General features: G+C 55.4%; 5 non-coding genes across 5 annotated transcripts; all 5 read left to right on the forward strand.

The window, feature by feature from the left end:
- Positions 1-483: 483 nt before the first annotated feature.
- LOC141266231 (5S ribosomal RNA) lies at positions 484-602 on the forward strand. The gene has a single exon (XR_012320284.1). It is a non-coding gene; the product is annotated as a 5S ribosomal RNA (ribosomal RNA).
- Positions 603-2288: 1686 nt separating this feature from the next.
- Positions 2289-2407, forward strand: LOC141269512 (5S ribosomal RNA). The gene has a single exon (XR_012321513.1). It is a non-coding gene; the product is annotated as a 5S ribosomal RNA (ribosomal RNA).
- Positions 2408-4114: 1707 nt separating this feature from the next.
- LOC141267546 (5S ribosomal RNA) lies at positions 4115-4233 on the forward strand. Its single transcript, XR_012321315.1, has one exon. It is a non-coding gene; the product is annotated as a 5S ribosomal RNA (ribosomal RNA).
- A 6576-nt stretch (positions 4234-10809) lies between these two features.
- LOC141266547 (5S ribosomal RNA) lies at positions 10810-10928 on the forward strand. Its single transcript, XR_012320581.1, has one exon. It is a non-coding gene; the product is annotated as a 5S ribosomal RNA (ribosomal RNA).
- A 1686-nt stretch (positions 10929-12614) lies between these two features.
- Positions 12615-12733, forward strand: LOC141266631 (5S ribosomal RNA). The gene has a single exon (XR_012320661.1). It is a non-coding gene; the product is annotated as a 5S ribosomal RNA (ribosomal RNA).
- The last annotated feature ends 607 nt before the right edge of the window (positions 12734-13340 follow it).

Below are 13340 nucleotides of genomic sequence, written 5' to 3' on the forward strand. Positions count from 1 at the left end.
AGACAGGCAGGAGAGTCTGACGCATGGTGGCGGAAAAGCTGCAGGTGCAAATAGGGAATGTGGTCTCGTGCGAGCAACTTGTGCATGCTCGCTGTGTGTGAGTGTGCGCTTCCTAGGTACGGCGCGCTGCAGACAGTCAAAAGGGTTGCTCCCTTTCATTAAAAGTTAATCCCTGGCTGCAGGCTATTAGAAAGCAACTAACCGCGCTCTACTCACCCTACCCAGGTCTACCGGTGAGTCTCGCCGCTGCTCCCGGCCTGTGGCATTGGCCGCGACGCTGACGTTCCGTCGACAGCGCGGCAGCCGATCAGTGAGCTCAGCGGCTCTGAGCGGGGCGTTCTGTCTACAAGACCTTTTTAAGGAGCCAGCAAAAAAGTGAAGAGAAAGGAAAGCACAAAAGCACCTTGTCTCACTAAGCACTGGAAAGGGCAGCCGGCAGTCGGACGTCAAAGTAGAAAAGCAGCAAGTGAGAGGCCTGTCTCTTCCTACGGCCACACCACCCTGAACACACCCGATCTCGTCTGATCTTGGAATCTAAGCAGGGTTGGGCCTGGTTAGTACTTGGATGGGAGACCGCCTGGGAATACCAGGTGCTGTAGGCTTTTGCTTTTTCTTACTTCCACAAGCAGGGGTCACTCTCCTCTATGCCTTTTTTCCATTCCTTTTTTCACAAGCGCACACATGCTCCTTTCTTCTTTTCATTTGCTTTCTCTCTTGCGCTATTTAATCCTTGCAAAATACCAGCATCCTTCTCATCACCGTGGGCCTCCAGCATTGTTGCTTATTTACTTTTAATACTAGGCTTCTTTTCACCAGGACCAGCGACTCCCGCATGACTGGAGGCAAGCACCGCTGACCTGGAGGCCAGTTTACAGCACAACCCAAGCAAAACACCTTTGCAGGCCACACGACCCCCCCGAAGAGCAGCTCAAATTCACTCGCAACCATCTCACCCTCTTCCTTCATTCACTCCTGGGCGTTTCGCTCCACCCCAAGTTGTTGGTCCAGCTTGCTCTTTCTGTCACATCCCCGCGATGAACGGTTTAGCCTGCAGGAGACCCTGCGCCGAGCCATTTTTAAACACATCTGATGCGGCAGGTGTTTCATTGCTCAACAAACAACACCTATAGGGACGGCACAGCCTATGCATCGGTCCTTCGGAGACCGCCCCAGAACGGCCAGAGTTCTCGTTCCCACGCAAGCCTGAGGAAGGCTGGCCGGTCGATGGGCCAAGCAGCGTCTACTGGCCATACCACCTTGGATACGTCCGATCTCGGAAGCAAAGCAGAGATGGGTTCGGAAATACTTGGTTGGGACACCTCCTGAGAACACCAGGTATTGTAGACAATTTTGATGACGTTTTGCCATCTTGCGCAGCTCGGCTAGCATGGAGTGGTGCCTTGCTGGACACCGACCTTACGTAAAGTAGAGGATGGAAGTCCCAAGCCTCCCAAGCCCCCCAAGACCTCTAAGATAAGGACGCAACCCCGCGGCCTCTACCAGGCCTCACACCGAGCTCCTTGCCACGGCTAGGAGTGCTTATTGACCCCGCAGCCGGCCGTATGCAAATGATGGCGTTAAAAGCATCTCGCGCTGTGAAGGGGCCAGGCTTTCAGCAGCTGCCCAGGGGATGGTTTTAGAGGGCGACCGCCTAACGAGGGCCAGCAGAAGTAACGTCTTCTTCTTCAAAGAAGCTTGTGTAACTAACCCAATCAGACAGCTGCCCAGGAGCTAACCTCAGTGCTAGGAAGGAGCGGGAGGGAATTGAGGGGGTGGTTCCTGCTAAGGCCCTGAAATAATAATAAGACAGGCAGGAGAGTCTGACGCATGGTGGCGGAAAAGCTGCAGGTGCAAATAGGGAATGTGGTCTCGTGCGAGCAACTTGTGCATGCTCGCTGTGTGTGAGTGTGCGCTTCCTAGGTACGGCGCGCTGCAGACAGTCAAAAGGGTTGCTCCCTTTCATTAAAAGTTAATCCCTGGCTGAAGGCTATTAGAAAGCAACTAACCCGCGCTCTACTCACCCTACCCAGGTCTAACGGTGAGTCTCGCCGCTGCTCCCGGCCTGTGGCATTGGCCGCGACGCTGACGTTCCGTCGACAGCGCGGCAGCCGATCAGTGAGCTCAGCGGCTCTGAGCGGGGCGTTCTGTCTACAAGACCTTTTTAAGGAGCCAGCAAAAAAGTGAAGAGAAAGGAAAGCACAAAAGCACCTTGTCTTACTAAGCACTGGAAAGGGCAGCCGGCAACCGGACGTCAAAGTAGAAAAGCAGCAAGTGAGAGGCTTGTCTCCGCCTATGGCCACACCACCCTGAACACGCCCGATCTCGTCTGATCTCGGAAGCTAAGCAGGGTCGGGCCTGGTTAGTACTTGGATGGCAGACCGCCTGGGAATACCAGGTGCTGTAGGCTTTTGCTTTTTCTTACTTCCACCAGCAGGGGACACTCTCCTCTATGCCTTTTTTCCATTCCTTTTTTCACAAGCGCACACATGCTCCTTTCTTCTTTTCATTTGCTTTCTCTCTTGCGGTATTTAATCCTTGCAAAATACCAGCATCCTTCTCATCACCGTGGACCTCCAGCATTGTTGCTTATTTACTTTTAATACTAGGCTTCTTTTCACCAGGACCAGCGACTCCCGCATGACTGGAGGCAACCACCGCTGACCTGGAGGCAACCACTGGTAACCTGGAGGCTAGTTTACAGCACAACCCAAGCAAAACACCTTTGCAGGCCACACGACCCCCCCCGAAGAGCAGCTCATATTCACTCGCAACCATCTCACCCTCTTCCTTCATTCACTCCTGGGCGTTTCGCTCCACCCCAAGTTGCGGGTCCAGCTTGCTCTTTCTGTCACATCCCCGCGATGAACGGTTTAGCCTGCAGGAGACCCTGCGCCGAGCCATTTTTAAACACATCTGATGCGGCAGGTGTTTCATTGCTCAACAAACAACACCTATAGGGACGGCACAGCCTATGCATCGGTCCTTCGGAGACCGCCCCAGAACGGCCAGAGTTCTCGTCCCCACGCGAGCCTGAGGAAGGCTGGCCGGGCGATGGGCCAAGCAGCGTCTACTGGCCATACCACCTTGGATACGTCCGATCTCGGAAGCAAAGCAGAGATGGGTTCGGAAATACTTCGTTGGGACACCTCCTGAGAACACCAGGTATTGTAGACAATTTTGATGACGTTTTGCCATCTTGCCCAGCTCGGCTAGCATGGAGTGGCGCCTTGCTGGACACCGACCTTACGTAAAGTAGAGGCTGGAAGTCCCAAGCCTCCCAAGCCCCCCAAGACCTCTAAGATAAGGACGCAACCCCGCCGCCTCTACCAGGCCTCACACCGAGCTCCTTGCCACGGCTAGGAGTGCTTATTGACCCCGCAGCCGGCCGTATGCAAATGATGGCGTTAAAAGCATCTCGCGCTGTGAAGGGGCCAGGCTTTCAGCAGCTGCCCAGGGGATGGTTTTAGAGGGCGACCGCCTAACGAGGGCCAGCAGAAGTAGCGTCTTCTTCTTCAAAGAAGCTTGTGTAACTAACCCAATCAGACAGCTGCCCAGGAGCTAACCTCAGTGCTAGGAAGGAGCGGGAGGGAATTGAGGGGGTGGTTCCTGCTAAGGCCCTGAAATAATAATAAGACAGGCAGGAGAGTCTGACGCATGGTGGCGGAAAAGCTGCAGGTGCAAATAGGGAATGTGGTCTCGTGCGAGCAACTTGTGCATGCTCGCTGTGTGTGAGTGTGCGCTTCCTAGGTACGGCGTGCTGCAGACAGTCAAAAGGGTTGCTCCCTTTCATTAAAAGTTAATCCCCGGCTGCAGGCTATTAGAAAGCAACTAACCAAGCTCTACTCACCCTACCCAGGTCTACCGGTGAGTCTCGCCGCTGCTCCCAGCCTGTGGCATTGGCCGCGACGCTGACGTTCCGTCGACAGCGCGGCAGCCGATCAGTGAGCTCAGCGGCTCTGAGCGGGGCGTTCTGTCTACAAGACCTTTTTAAGGAGCCAGCAAAAAAGTGAAGAGAAAAGAAAGCACAAAAGCACCTTGTCTTACTAAGCACTGGAAAGGGCAGCCGGCAACCGGACGTCAAAGTAGAAAAGCAGCAAGTGAGAGGCCTGTCTCTGCCTACGGCCACACCACCCTGAACACGCCCGATCTCGTCTGATCTTGGAAGCTAAGCAGGGTTGGGCCTGGTTAGTACTTGGATGGGAGACCGCCTGGGAATACCAGGTGCTGTAGGCTTTTGCTTTTTCTTACTTCCACCAGCAGGGGTCACTCTCCTCTATGCCTTTTTTCCATTCCTTTTTTCACAAGCGCACACATGCTCCTTTCTTCTTTTCATTTGCTTTCTCTCTTGCGCTATTTAATCCTTGCAAAATACCAGCATCCTTCTCATCACCGTGGGCCTCCAGCATTGTTGCTTATTTACTTTTAATACTAGGCTTCTTTTCACCAGGACCAGCGACTCTCGCATGACTGGAGGCAACCACCGCTGACCTGGAGGCAACCACTGGTAACCCGGAGGCCAGTTTACAGCACAACCCAAGCTAAACACCTTTGCAGGCCACACGACCCCCCCGAAGAGCAGCTCAAATTCACTCGCAACCATCTCACCCTCTTCCTTCATTCACTCCTGGGCGTTTCGCTCCACCCCAAGTTGTGGGTCCAGCTTGCTCTTTCTGTCACATCCCCGCGATGAACGGTTTAGCCTGCAGGAGACCCTGCGCCGAGCCATTTTTAAACACATCTGATGCGGCAGGTGTTTCATTGCTCAACAAACAACACCTATAGGGACGGCACAGCCTATGCATCGGTCCTTCGGAGACCGCCCCAGAACGGCCAGAGTTCTCGTCCCCACGCGAGCCTGAGGAAGGCTGGCCGGTCGATGGGCCAAGCAGCGTCTACTGGCCATACCACCTTGGATACGTCCGATCTCGGAAGCAAAGCAGAGATGGGTTCAGAAATACTTGGTTGGGACACCTCCTGAGAACACCAGGTATTGTAGACAATTTTGATGACGTTTTGCCATCTTGCGCAGCTCGGCTAGCATGGAGTGGCGCCTTGCTGGACACCGACCTTACGTAAAGTAGAGGATGGAAGTCCCAAGCCCCCCAAGACCTCTAAGATAAGGACGCAACCCCGCCGCCTCTACCAGGCCTCACACCGAGCTCCTTGCCACGGCTAGGAGTGCTTATTGACCCCGCAGCCGGCCGTATGCAAATGATGGCGTTAAAAGCATCTCGCGCTGTGAAGGGGCCAGGCTTTCAGCAGCTGCCCAGGGGATGGTTTTAGAGGGCGACCGCCTAACGAGGGCCAGCAGAAGTAACGTCTTCTTCTTCAAAGAAGCTTGTGTAACTAACCCAATCAGACAGCTGCCCAGGAGCTAATGACGCGCCCCCTGGGCCAGTGTTGTTTGGGGAATACCCGGAGCCGGATCAGATGGGGGTTGTAGTCTCCGAGTGGCGGTGACCCGGTCCGTGCCCAGGGTGTCAAGCTCAGTGTGTGGCAGTCCTTATGATGTTACTAGATGTTCTTTTATGTCGACTACGCCACCCGTTGAATTGCGGTCAGTACGGCCGCCGCTGCAGCAGGGTCCGCTGAGGCTGATGGTGTTTGTGCAGCTTCGGTAGTATAACCCCCAACGGGAGGGGTATGGCCTCAGGGGGTCAGGTGCAGAGGATGGTGGTTGTGGAAGTGCAGTGAAGATGGTAATGAGAGTCAGAGTCGGGTTGTGCAGTTCAGGGTTTTTACTTACTGTGGTTTTTGTACCGGTCACTCCGGCCTTGAGTGACCACCCGAGCCGTGCTGCGTCCACCAGGTCCTGGACTCGGCCAACCCCCAAGTAGTTCTGGAGCGTGGTTCTGAGCTCCCTTTCTGTCCTGTCCTCTTCTCTGGCCTTCCCCACCAGGGATCCACCTATGTCCGGCTCCCTCGGGCCTCTTGGTGGTAAACCCTTGTCTCTGGGTTCCCTGACCCTATTCCTGGTCTGCCTTCCGGGTGGATTTAGTGGGTGGTCGTGGCAGATCCTGCCCACGACCTCCGGTCTCTGGCTAAGGTGTGCTGTAGCCTCTGCCAGCTTGGGATCCGGTACCCTGTTGCCAACTCTTCACCCTTGGATTTAGTTTGGGCTCTCAGAGTTCCTTCTTTCTCCCCCTCTGGGTCTTTCTTTCTCCTCTCTCTTGGCCTGGGGCTGCTCTGCTCTTCTGCTTTCTTCCTCTACTCACTCCACAAAAGACTGACAGACTGACCCTCACTCTGCAAAAAGACCCTGTCCTAAGATGGTGCCCACCTTATATACTCCCTCTATGTGTGAGCTCAGGTGACCAGCACCCAATGAGCTCCTAACTTTACCCAGACTGCTCCCCCTATCTGCCCCTACACTACTGGGATGTTCCACCCCCCCTCCCACTCCAGCCAAGGACAGACTCGGTCGTACCTGCACATTTCTAAGTGGGAGTACCGTTGGTCTGCCCTCCGGAAATGGGATGTGTGTAGTGCATGCAGCCTACTGAGCTCAGCTCCACACTCCATCCTTACCCGGGAGTGGAATATCACACCTCTGGCTTGAGGTGCAATACCCCTGTAGCAGCCGAATCCTCAGGGTGCTACATTCCCCCCTGGTAAATCACAGCACGTCCTCGGGCTGTAAGAAAACAAAACACCAAAACATACAATTTTTGCATAAACAACATAATAAAACATCATATAAAACTTTTCATAAAAACTTTTCATTAGAAACATTCTTGTCTTCTGGTACCTCCGGTCACGGTGCAACTTGTGACCGGGTATAGTGCAACAGTTTCTTTAAGAAAATGGTTTTCCTATAAAACCAGTAGGGGGCGCTTTAGGAAGCGCAACTATATACAATAGGGAAGGTGGCCGCTCTCAGTCCTCGGCCAGGTTATGGATAGGGGACACACGGGTTAACAGTTCAATTCGCTGGTCCCAACGGGGACTATAATAGCAGCAACAGTTTTTGGTACCCTTACGGGTAACTATATACAGTCTCTTCACTACCGTACTCAACGACGGCGTCCTCCTGCTCTTTCTTTGTGGACAGTTTCAGTTTCAGACCCGTCCGGGTCCTCTTGCTCCTCCTCACACCGCAGCTCCTCCTCCGTCAGGCGATGCACATGGAGGGCGTAGGGTCCTTTGGCACACTTGTGCCGGGTGAAGGTGACCTCGTCCCCTAAATACAGGTCACGACCTCTGTGTCCCTCCGGTAGGTGGGACTCAACGTCTCTCCTGGTCACGAAGACGTCGCCTGGGGTGCGGTGATCCCTGATGAAACCCCACCCATGCTGCAGATTGAACTTTATCACAGTCCCGATGGTACGGGGACCATGCGCTGCACGGGGGTTTCTCCTGGTCCGGCTCTTCTGCTCCGCGCTCCTTATTTGGGCTTGCTGTTCCCGGACCCGCCTCTCTCTCCGCTCCCTCTCAAAGACCTCGAGCTGCTGGCGGCAGCACTCTGCACGCTCCGCTGCGGCTGCCCGAGTCTCCTGAGTGAACCCCATGAGGTCTTCTCCGGTGGGATCCCACTCAAACTGGGTCTCTTCTAGCGGGGGCGAGATCCTCTTTATGGGCTTTGGAGCCGGGATCAGGGGTTCGCACATGGCCCTTGCTTTTTGCAGCTCCAGCTGGATGTATTCCTGGGGCCATACGAAGGGCTGCCCATCCGGGCACGTATGTTGGGCGAACAGGTCTTCACCCAGGTGCGGCACTCTTGTTTTTATGGGCGCAGTGGTGGTAGCGGCGCCCGGGTTAACCAGGCCTTGCGACCAGGCCTGGGGCACCTTGAAAGTAAAGGGCACCGTAAGAACGGCGGCGCCCTGTGTTACTTGGCCCTGCGACCAGGCCGGGGGCTCCGCGGAGGTAGGGGGCGCTGTTGGTATTGCGTCGCCCAGGGGTACTAGGCCTTGCGACCAGGCCGATGGTACTTCCTGCTTGACCACGCTCGGGGTCGAGGCGTGTGACGTCACAGGGGTCGCGGCTTCCGTTTGAGGCCTAGTCTGCGGCGGTGACGTTGCAGCGACGGGCACCGCAGGGGGTACTTCGGGCTCTGCGACGGGGAGCTGGGGCAGGCACGCGGTTTCCCGGCTCGGGGTAGTGACGTCCCCTTTACCTGCCTCCATTCGTTCGGCTCCCTTCTCGGCGCCGTCTCCGGCCTTCAGTCCTCCTGCGCCATCCTCAGAGGCGGTCTGTCTCCTCGTCTCGGGTGGCGTGCTCCGCTGACGAGTCTCGGTCTGCTGGGCCATCTCTCGGCTCCACTCCGCCAACGTCTCTCGTTGCACCCGGGCCAACCTCTGTGCGAGGCCCTCCAGCGCAGTCTGTGCACACTCCCGATCTCGGGGGAGCTGTGCTAGAATCTCCAGCAGGCTTTCTGGAGTGGCGACCGGCAACAGGCTCCTGACCACTGGGTCGGTGCTGCCTGGAGTGGCGGCCCGCATCAGGCTCCTGACCACTGGGTCGGTGCTGCCTGGCTCTCCCTCCATCTCCGGGTGTGCTTTCTCTGGACTCTTCTCCAGGCTTCTCGTCTCCGGGTGCGCTCTCTCTGGACTGCTCCAGGCGGCACCCATCTTCGTTCTTTTCTTTTGTCTCCGCCCACATTGAAGGTGGTCCCGGGGCAACTTTGTGATTGTCAGTTCCAGGGGCAGTTCTCTCACGCTGATGGACATATCAATCATCACAGTCTCTGCTGGTGGGGGCGGTTTCCACTTTTGGCGCCATTCTTCGACCTGGCCCACGATGGGAGGTGGCCTTTTGCCACCCTCTGGCACGCCCATAATGGCGTCCGCTCCCCCAAGGCGGGAAATCTTCGGAAATGGCGGGAATCGTCTCCCAGTGGCGGGAAACTCCATGGATGGCGGGAAAAAGCTGCAAATGGCGGACAACCGGCGGGAAACGACCTGTGATGGGGCCCGTTGGCGGGGACCCTCCGGAACCGGCAGGAGACTTCTTTTTGAGGTAACGGTGAACTTTTCTTCAGGCACGCAGTACCCGGTTGTCGCGGGCACGTTATCCTGCCGACTACGCCAAAGTTGATGCGCCCCCTGGGCCAGTGTTGTTTGGGGAATACCCGGAGCCGGATCAGATGGGGGTTGTAGTCTCCGAGTGGCGGTGACCCGGTCCGTGCCCAGGGTGTCAAGCTCAGTGTGTGGCAGTCCTTATGATGTTACTAGATGTTCTTTTATGTCGACTACGCCACCCGTTGAATTGCGGTCAGTACGGCCGCCGCTGCAGCAGGGTCCGCTGAGGCTGATGGTGTTTGTGCAGCTTCGGTAGTATAACCCCCAACGGGAGGGGTATGGCCTCAGGGGGTCAGGTGCAGAGGATGGTGGTTGTGGAAGTGCAGTGAAGATGGTAATGAGAGTCAGAGTCGGGTTGTGCAGTTCAGGGTTTTTACTTACTGCTGTTTTTGTACCGGTCACTCCGGCCTTGAGTGACCACCCGAGCCGTGCTGCGTCCACCAGGTCCTGGACTCGACCAACCCCCAAGTAGTTCCGGAGCGTGGTTCTGAGCTCCCTTTCTGTCCTGTCCTCTTCTCTGGCCTTCCCCACCAGGGATCCACCTATGTCCGGCTCCCTCGGGCCTCTTGGTGGTAAACCCTTGTCTCTGGGTTCCCTGACCCTATTCCTGGTCTGCCTTCCGGGTGGATTTAGTGGGTGGTCGTGGCAGATCCTGCCCACGACCTCCGGTCTCTGGCTAAGGTGTGCTGTAGCCTCTGCCAGCTTGGGATCCGGTACCCTGTTGCCAACTCTTCACCCTTGGATTTAGTTTGGGCTCTCAGAGTTCCTTCTTTCTCCCCCTCTGGGTCTTTCTTTCTCCTCTCTCTTGGCCTGGGGCTGCTCTGCTCTTCTGCTTTCTTCCTCTACTCACTCCACAAAAGACTGACAGACTGACCCTCACTCTGCAAAAAGACCCTGTCCTAAGATGGTGCCCACCTTATATACTCCCTCTATGTGTGAGCTCAGGTGACCAGCACCCAATGAGCTCCTAACTTTACCCAGACTGCTCCCATCTGCCCCTACACTACTGGGATGTTCCACCCCCCCTCCCACTCCAGCCAAGGACAGACTCGGTCGTACCTGCACATTTCTAAGTGGGAGTACCGTTGGTCTGCCCTCCGGAAATGGGATGTGTGTAGTGCATGCAGCCTACTGAGCTCAGCTCCACACTCCATCCTTACCCGGGAGTGGAATATCACACCTCTGGCTTGAGGTGCAATACCCCTGTAGCAGCCGAATCCTCAGGGTGCTACACTAACCTCAGTGCTAGGAAGGAGCGGGAGGGAATTGAGGGGGTGGTTCCTGCTAAGGCCCTGAAATAATAATAAGACAGGCAGGAGAGTCTGACGCATGGTGGCGGAAAAGCTGCAGGTGCAAATAGGGAATGTGGTCTCGTGCGAGCAACTTGTGCATGCTCGCTGTGTGTGAGTGTGCGCTTCCTAGGTACGGCGCGCTGCAGACAGTCAAAAGGGTTGCTCCCTTTCATTAAAAGTTAATCCCCGGCTGCAGGCTATTAGAAAGCAACTAACCGCGCTCTACTCACCCTACCCAGGTCTACCGGTGAGTCTCGCCGCTGCTCCCGGCCTGTGGCATTGGCCGCGACGCTGACATTCCGTCGACAGCGCGGCAGCAGATCAGTGAGCTCAGCGTCTCTGAGCGGGGCGTTCTGTCTACAAGACCTTTTTAAGGAGCCAGCAAAAAACTGAAGAGAAAGGAAAGCACAAAAGCACCTTATCTTACTAAGCACTGGAAAGGGCAGCCGGCAACCGGACGTCAAAGTGGAAAAGCAGCAAGTGAGAGGCCTGTCTCTGCCTATTGCCACACCACCCTGAACACGCCCAATCTTGTCTGATCTTGGAAGCTAAGCAGGGTTGGGCCTGGTTAGTACTTGGATGGGAGACCGCCTGAGAATACCAGGTGCTGTAGGCTTTTGCTTTTTCTTACTTCCACCAGCAGGGGTCACTCTCCTCTATGCCTTTTTTCCATTCCTTTTTTCACAAGCGCACACATGCTCCTTTCTTCTTTTCATTTGCTTTCTCTCTTGCGCTATTTAATCCTTGCAAAATACCAGCATCCTTCTCATCACCGTGGGCCTCCAGCATTGTTGCTTATTTACTTTTAATACTAGGCTTCTTTTCACCAGGACCAGCGACTCCCGCATGACTGGAGGAAACCACCGCTGACCTGGAGGCCAGTTTACAGCACAACCCAAGCAAAACACCTTTGCAGGCCACACGACCCCCCCCGAAGAGCAGCTCAAATTCGCTCGCAACCATCTCACCCTCTTCCTTCATTCACTCCTGGGCGTTTCGCTCCACCCCAAGTTGTGGGTCCAGCTTGCTCTTTCTGTCACATCCCCGCGATGAACGGTTTAGCCTGCAGGAGACCCTGCGCCGAGCCATTTTTAAACACATCTGATGCGGCAGGTGTTTCATTGCTCAACAAACAACACCTATAGGAACGGCACAGCCTATGCATCGGTCCTTCGGAGACCGCCCCAGAACGGCCAGAGTTCTCGTCCCCACGCGAGCCTGAGGAAGGCTGGCCGGTCGATGGGCCAAGCAGCGTCTACTGGCCATACCACCTTGGATACGTCCGATCTCGGAAGCAAAGCAGAGATGGGTTCGGAAATACTTGGTTGGGACACCTCCTGAGAACACCAGGTATTGTAGACAATTTTGATGACGTTTTGCCATCTTGCGCAGCTCGGCTAGCATGGAGTGGCGCCTTGCTGGACACCGACCTTACGTAAAGTAGAGGGTGGAAGTCCCAAGCCGTCCAAGCCCCCCAAGACCTCTAAGATAAGGACGCAACCCCGCCGCCTCTACCAGGCCTCACACCGAGCTCCTTGCCACGGCTAGGAGTGCTTATTGACCCCGCAGCCGGCCGTATGCAAATGATGGCGTTAAAAGCATCTCGCGCTGTGAAGGGGCCAGGCTTTCAGCAGCTGCCCAGGGGATGGTTTTAGAGGGCGACCGCCTAACGAGGGCCAGCAGAAGTAACGTCTTCTTCTTCAAAGGAGCTTGTGTAACTAACCCAATCAGACAGCTGCCCAGGAGCTAACCTCAGTGCTAGGAAGGAGCGGGAGGGAATTGAGGGGGTGGTTCCTGCTAAGGCCCTGAAATAATAATAAGACAGGCAGGAGAGTCTGACGCATGGTGGTGGAAAAGCTGCAGGTGCAAATAGGGAATGTGGTCTCGTGCGAGCAACTTGTGCATGCTCGCTGTGTGTGAGTGTGCGCTTCCTAGGTACGGCGCGCTGCAGACAGTCAAAAGGGTTGCTCCCTTTCATTAAAAGTTAATCCCCGGCTGCAGGCTATTAGAAAGCAACTAACCGCGCTCTACTCACCCTACCCAGGTCTACCGGTGAGTCTCGCCGCTGCTCCCGGCCTGTGGCATTGGCCGCGACGCTGACGTTCTGTCGACAGCGCGGCAGCCGATCAGTGAGCTCAGCGTCTCTGAGCGGGGCGTTCTGTCTACAAGACCTTTTTAAGGAGCCAGCAAAAAACTGAAGAGAAAGGAAAGCACAAAAGCACCTTATCTTACTAAGCACTGGAAAGGGCAGCCGGCAACCGGACGTCAAAGTGGAAAAGCAGCAAGTGAGAGGCCTGTCTCTGCCTACTGCCACACCACCCTGAACACGCCCAATCTTGTCTGATCTCGGAAGCTAAGCAGGGTTGGGCCTGGTTAGTACTTGGATGGGAGACCGCCTGGGAATACCAGGTGCTGTAGGCTTTTGCTTTTTCTTACTTCCACCAGCAGGGGTCACTCTCCTCTATGCCTTTTTTCCATTCCTTTATTCACAAGCGCACACATGCTCCTTTCTTCTTTTCATTTGCTTTCTCTCTTGCGCTATTTAATCCTTGCAAAATACCAGCATCCTTCTCATCACCGTGGACCTCCAGCATTGTTGCTTATTTACTTTTAATACTAGGCTTCTTTTCACCAGGACCAGCGACTCCCGCATGACTGGAGGAAACCACCGCTGACCTGGAGGCCAGTTTACAGCACAACCCAAGCAAAACACCTTTGCAGGCCACATGACCCCCCCGAAGAGCAGCTCAAATTCACTCGCAACCATCTCACCCTCTTCCTTCATTCACTCCTGGGCGTTTCGCTCCACCCCAAGTTGTGGGTCCAGCTTGCTCTTTCTGTCACATCCCCGCGATGAATGGTTTAGCCTGTAGGAGACCCTGCGCCGAGCCATTTTTAAACACATCTGATGCGGCAGGTGTTTCGTTGCTCAACAAACAACACCTATAGGGACGGCACAGCCTATGCATCGGTACTTCGGAGACCGCCCCAGAACGGCCAGAGTTCTCGTCCCCACGCGAGCCTGAGG

Source organism: Phyllobates terribilis, unplaced genomic scaffold (assembly GCF_046119375.1).
Source record: "Phyllobates terribilis strain yellow unplaced genomic scaffold, ASM4611937v1 Scaffold_4__5_contigs__length_816908805, whole genome shotgun sequence".
NCBI classification, from domain to species: domain Eukaryota; kingdom Metazoa; phylum Chordata; class Amphibia; order Anura; family Dendrobatidae; genus Phyllobates; species Phyllobates terribilis.